Below are 6,744 nucleotides of genomic sequence, written 5' to 3' on the forward strand. Positions count from 1 at the left end.
ATCTTTTTGTGGAACGGATTCAGGTCGTATATTCCATGGGGGTACAATGTGCATGGATTATAATTGGAATAGCGCATTTTTATAAGTGAAACCCGGGAGGTGAGACATATCATGAAAAGGCGCAAAAAGTGGACGTCGTGTCATGATCGGCTGATAGTCTGCCACTTCCGTATTCAGGCCGCGGGGTAACTCAGCGAATGAATCTCGTCAGTATTTCGCTAACTAGATTTGCATGTAACGTAATCCAATGACTATCAGTTGGTAACCACCGCTTCCTGCCGCAGACTTGGTCTTAGTTGTCAAAAATAGAGTTTGTTTACTTTAAAGATGTCCTTATTACTTAGAATAGAATAGATGAGGGAGAAATTTAAGCTTGGGTTTTGTTTGTGGTATAAACAGATGCGAATCTGCTAAACGTTGTCAGAAACGTTATCACCATTCTACCCAGCAAACACAAAAGTGTTCTTAAATCGTTTATTCAAAATGTTTTAACAACATTTAAATATCTGGGTTATAAAATCATAAATACGTTTTTAAAACGTTATTGTAAAATATTTTGGGCAAATATTTTTGCAAAATATTTTGTCAACATTTCAATAACATTATGAAAGAATGATTTACATCACGTTCTTAAAAATGTTTTATTCATGTTATTGAAACGTTTTTATACCATTTATATAACCCGGCATCTCACATTTCTCTGTAGGACGTTGTGTGTTCGCTGGGTGTGCAACCCTCACACTTAAACCACACATCCCCTAACACACCCCCACCTAACCCACTAACCTACCCCCACAATTCCCCACACACGAACAACTAGAAAATTGCACGTGACTTTCCTATGTCTTATTCACACAATGTTGATCAAAGTGTAGTTTTTCCACCTCCTGCTACACCACGCATTAAAAACCTTGAATTATAATTTCAACGCTTACCATGCAAAGTTTATGACTTTATCCTTCATTTGAGCAAAAATCAGCAATGTCATTAATTCGATTAATTATCTGCGCTTTATATTGACTCCTAAGATAATATCAATGAAAAGCTATACCTGGAGATCATTCGTTCATTATACTCCTACGTAGAATATGCATATTGCTTTCTCTCTGAATTGACTTTCATAATGTTTTCTCATACTTAAAAAAATAATAATCAGCGTAAAGGTTTCGAGATATTTTATACAAATATCATATGATATCATAAGACATCAGGCATTGCTTGGGAAATATATCATTAATTATTATTCATACACTATACATAATTATATGGCACATTTTCGTGACACCGTTTCCATAATGGAAAATAATGCAACTAATCATGCTTAACATAGATTAGTTTAATATGAACGATGCATCTGATTCTGTTGAAAATATAGAACCTTCTTAATTAGCGACAATGTATTTTTCACTCACATTGTTAATATGATTAATTATACTAGATATTAAATCAAAACATATGACTGATTGACTCACTCAAAAGAATGAATGAATGAATAGTTGAATGAATGAATGAATGAATGAATGAATGACAAACGAACGTATGAACGAACGATTGAGTAAATAAATAAATGCACGCATGAAGGAAAGCAGGAATAATGCATTAATGGATAAATAAATGAATAATGAAATGAACAAATAAAAAAGGGAAATAAATAAAGATAAATAAATAAATTAAATAAATAAATAAATAAATAAATAAATAAATGAATAAATAAATAAATAAATAAATAAATAAATAAATAAATAAATAATACAAATAATACAAATATAATCACACAAAATACTAACAATATCCTTCATGAGTACAGAGAAAATGCATCCTGTAAACATTACATACATTACTATCACGTTTCGATACAGGCTATGCTTTAATAAATGCACACTTAAAAAACGAGAAGATGCTTCAATATTATTCATTAAAAATTAAGCGTTGCGTGGAGATAAATGCATATCGCTTCCTCTGATTAATAAACTATTTCTAAACGATCATGCTGATAAATAACATTAATAGTATGCATATATTCTTACTTAAATGGAAAAACACAAGGCTTTTACTATAAGCTGTTTATCATCTAGAAGCACTTATCTAAAACACAAAGTGTCAAAACATACCATACCTTAAAGGCCCCATTACTCAGCGGAAATTAAAATGTAGTACGGAGCGAGGACTCGTGTCTTGAGTATGTATCCAACGTGTAGTGGTCAATGTAATGCAATGTAATAAATAAGTAAATACAAGTACTGTCTCAAAATTTCCACAACAAACCGACGTCACAAACTCCCGCGCTTTTCTACCATATGTCAAACTGTAGTCTGCTTGCAAAATATCCACATATGGCGATGTATTAGTCCAAAAATCGTCTGCAAAACTACGTTAAGAATTCCAATTTCCAAATATCGAATATTTACAACTATAAACACCTTTGTTTGATTAAAATGTGATAATTTGTTGAAAAAAGCGTAATGTATTATAGATTAACTATGCATAGTGCGAAATAAGCATATATAAAAGCAGGTTGTTAACGCGCTGCTTTAATCATTAGACTCTTAATGGTGGCCTTCCTGTGCCACTGATCAGATGAAGATGAGGCAATCGGCCTCGATTCACTTCAACGAGGATACCTTTGCGGGTTGAAATCATAAACTAGTGGCTCAATATCCGATCTTTTCTCGTCCTTATATTACACTGGCACTGACCGATTGAACGCAGATTTTCCCTCCTGTTGTCGTCTGCGTCTTCTGGCAAAGATTGATCAATATTTAGAATGATGTGTGTGGAATATTCCCGCCAATTTATACACGCGGAGAAGAAATAAGCTGAGGTTGTGTGTGATAAACACGTAGGTGGATTGACTTACGTTCAGTTTGAATCGAGCATGCGTATTTGGATGAAAATATTATCAATGAGACATTTTCGAGTTTAATATTCATCGTAAGGTGGTAGTAGTCACGATAGAATGCATATCATTTATCGGTTAGCATTGAAAATCTTTTCTTTACATGTTCCTAGTAGAATAAAGTAAGAAATAATTTTCAAACGTTATCAAGTGGAATTGCTAATGTATCCGTTGATTGTTTATTTTTATTGTGCATTTTTTTTTCGGCAACAATTTTCATCTGTTAGTTCATTAGTTAATAAGATCGTAATTGAATTGAAAATCTGTTATTTAACATAAAAAGCCAAAGTTTTGAGATATTTTCTCAAAATATCAAGAGCAATTCTTAAGCACCACTGATACTAGACTTTTCATGCTGATGCCAAATATGGTTATGCAAATGTACAATTTTAAATTTCTGACAAATCCAAGCATGGATTAAACATTCATAAGGCCCCTAACAGTCAATTTTGAGTTTCCCGTCACATAATTTCTGAAAACAAGTGAGGTAACTTTTTCATTATTCATTATTCATTTTTTTTCTGCCTTTCATTATATGACCAACACGCATGTAAAATGTGTTTAAGTGCCGCTCACTCACTTGAAGATGGATGTTTAGCCCAAATGAGATACAAAAGTATATTAAAAAGAGTCTGCAAGGTTGACAGCAAAATGTATGTTTTGATTTTGATTTTTCCACAAAAAATAAATGGATATTCATCATTTTTTTGCAAATATAACCAGTTTTTATCGATATTTTTTGGAAAATCACAATAATGAATTCAAGTGAGGATCAGAAAATGAAGTGAGGGCGGGTGACGGGAAACTCAAAATCGACTTTCATCGGCCTAAACTGATAGATTAAAATTGAACTAATCGGAATTAGATTATTATTTTTCAATCTTATAGATTAAAACTCAAATCCATAAGATTAATTTTTAGCATGGATTAATCTTGGATTAAAATAGACACTATCCAATACTAACCAAATTAAGATTAAAAATTTCAATCGAATGGTAATCTAGTTCAGATTAGCTCTATTTCAATCTATTAGATTAAGAATTTTTAATCTAAGCTTGGATTTGTCCCTCATCGCAATCCAATAAATTAACGTTTTAATCGTAAGAATTAAGAACACGAACCACACCTCTAAACAACGCTATGATCCACTGATGTATAGCTAGAGAAAGAGTGAAAGGGGTGGTTTTAAATCGAGCTGTTTCTTTATAAAAATAAGACCTACCGCTACTAACGTAGACTTTCCTTACTTCGGATTAGGCCGTGTAAAATTAATATTTTGGTTCTCGTCCCTCCCTCCTCAATTTCTGGGATTTGTCAGATTTTTTTTTTTTTTTTAGATTTTTCAATTTTTTAGACTTTGGAATGATTTATGAAATCTTCATACATATGAATAAGTTTATTAGAGAACAAGCATCACTTCCAAGTCTTTTTGTGGTACTCTAGGGGTTTATCCTCAGAATCTCACATTTGAAAAAAAAAAAGGGCCTCATCGTTTCCTCGAGCACTGTTGGAGAAGCCCGAAAACTACTGACAATGCTAATTTTACATTGAAAAAAAAACACCTCCCTCCCTCATCAATTCATGAAAATCCTCTGGACGAGAACCAAAACATTAATTTTATACGGCCTTACCTTGCAAAAATATTTTGTATGAATCAATTTTCGTAAATAAGACAGAATACAGCACGCAAATAGACACACGGCGCGCGTAAACACACCCCATACACCCCACCCCACCCCTACATGTACCACAAGTGTATAGCGAGAGAAGAATGAAAGAGAGTCGAGTAAGCAATTCTAAAAAAAAATTTTTATTAATGTAATGCTGCTATTACCGTAGACTTTCTTTATTTCAGATTACCTTGCAAAACATTATTTCGTATGAATCAAGTTTTGCAAATGAGAAAGAATGCAGCTCGCGAATAGACACACCCCACCCTCACACAAACCACACCCATACAAGCGGATATCTCAATAATACTCCACGTACCACTAACATGACTATTAATGCATCATGGTACAGTATAGCGAGAGAAAGAGAAGGCAAAAGTTAGTTTCCTTACACAATATGCTGCTGCTACTAACGTAGACTTTCCTTACTTCGGACTACCTTGCAAAAAGTATGCTGGCCTATAAACCCGGGCCTATAAATCAATTTTTGGAATAAGAGAGGGGTAGAGAGGGAGAGAGAGAGAGGAGAGAGGAGGGGAGGGGGGAATACAAAAATGACGACGTGTACACGTGCAGTGCTAGACCCGGTGCTACTCCCCATAATTGTATATTATACTGTTTTGCCAAATGAAACATAGCTAAATCCTAATCCTTTAGTTAATCCTAACTGGCAATGAAAGAAAAATAATAATTTTTGGTCAATTTTTGGAAATAAGGGCCAAAAACATGCATTTTTAGGGCGTTTTTCGACCTTTTTCGTATTCTCTGACAATCAATCCCAAAGACTTCAACAAAGGCTAATTTCAAGTTATGCATTCTAATTTTTGGAAGACACGTTTTCCAATCTTTTTCATAACCAATTAGCAAAAAAAGCATATAATATTAAATTTATGAGCTAACTCTTACCTATACTCAAGATTTTGAATGCTTAGACTTGTGCCAAGTCTTACAATTTTATGATTACAATTGCAGAAAAATATGCAAAATTGCATGTTTTTGGACCATTTTCCCTAAAATTGCAAAAATATTAAAATTAACTTTTATTGCCAGTAAGGACTAACTAAAGGATAAGGATTTAGCTATGTTTCATTTGGCAAAACAGGATAATATGTTTAAAAAAAATAGTGATGTATTTTTCTGGAATGGGGAGTAGACATGGAATTTGAGCAAGTAGATTTGTTTAGATTTCATCGACACAGTCTAACAATCTTCTGATTGGATCCTAATCCAATTAAAACCCGATTAAAGCTGCATTAAACTCTTGTTAAGCTAGTTTATTTCACTTTCCCTGCGGTAAAATCAACTTCCTCTCGGCTATATGTCTAAATCCCATTGAAATGACTATAAAGGGTTTAAATATTTCACAATGGCTGCAAATGAATAGGGGAATTCAATTAAAATTCAACGAAGATGGTATAGTTTGGTATTTAGTATTCGTAACACCGAAGGGGTATTTGGCTATTTCTTTTTGCGGAGTGTGCCTGAATGAAATAGTATAAGACAATGAACTAAGATGAGTGAAATATATTAGAGATTAAGGGTGGTTATCCCTAGAACTACGACGGGGGCTTGTACTACCCCTTTTTATCCGTCATACAAACGCGCGTGTTTACGCCCAAACAACCTTAGCTAATTGTAGATCTATAGGGGCCTACCCTTGCGCTCATCATTTTAGTGATATTTTTACCCCACTGGCACCTTCCGGGGGAAGGACACGCCATCAAAATTCAAAGATGACCGGGGGGGGGGTCGTGAGGCCCACCATTAGTTTCTACAGTCAAATCTATGATTTTATTTCGTTCTTGTAGGAGAAAAGTCGTTGAAAATCGCATTAATAGCCGAAAATCAATTTTGCCTATACTTTTGCAGGCGGCGAGTGGCATGATCGAGCCGGCAACATGTGAAACCGCCCGGCCGTATGGCATTTTCCATATACTACTCGGGTTAATAGTTTTGTGGGGTTCATTATCGAACCCCAACGGTTTTAGCTTGTATTTATATTATTTACTAACATAGGCCTATTTGTTTGTGATATTTCAAGCGTTTTAAAATTTCAAAATAATCCCATTCAATTACACGGTTGACGATAGAAATTTACTGAATTTAGAGAATGCACGGCGACCACCACCTGACTTTTGTACATAGCCACCAACTATGCCCTCACTTTTAATGTAGCCT

At 34.1% G+C, this 6,744-nt stretch overlaps 1 protein-coding gene across 1 annotated transcript in view; it reads right to left on the reverse strand.

Moving 5' to 3' along the window:
- The window catches only part of LOC140138747 (uncharacterized), a 157,404-nt gene extending 154,571 nt beyond the window's left edge, over positions 1–2,833 (reverse strand). Inside the window, exon 1 of the mRNA XM_072160508.1 lies at positions 2,117–2,833. The gene's annotated coding sequence lies outside the window, so the exon portion shown is untranslated. The remainder of the gene's footprint in view (positions 1–2,116) is intronic.
- Positions 2,834–6,744: the final 3,911 nt, after the last annotated feature.

This window comes from Amphiura filiformis, chromosome 18 (genome assembly GCF_039555335.1).
Source record: "Amphiura filiformis chromosome 18, Afil_fr2py, whole genome shotgun sequence".
Taxonomy (NCBI): Eukaryota; Metazoa; Echinodermata; class Ophiuroidea; order Amphilepidida; family Amphiuridae; genus Amphiura; species Amphiura filiformis.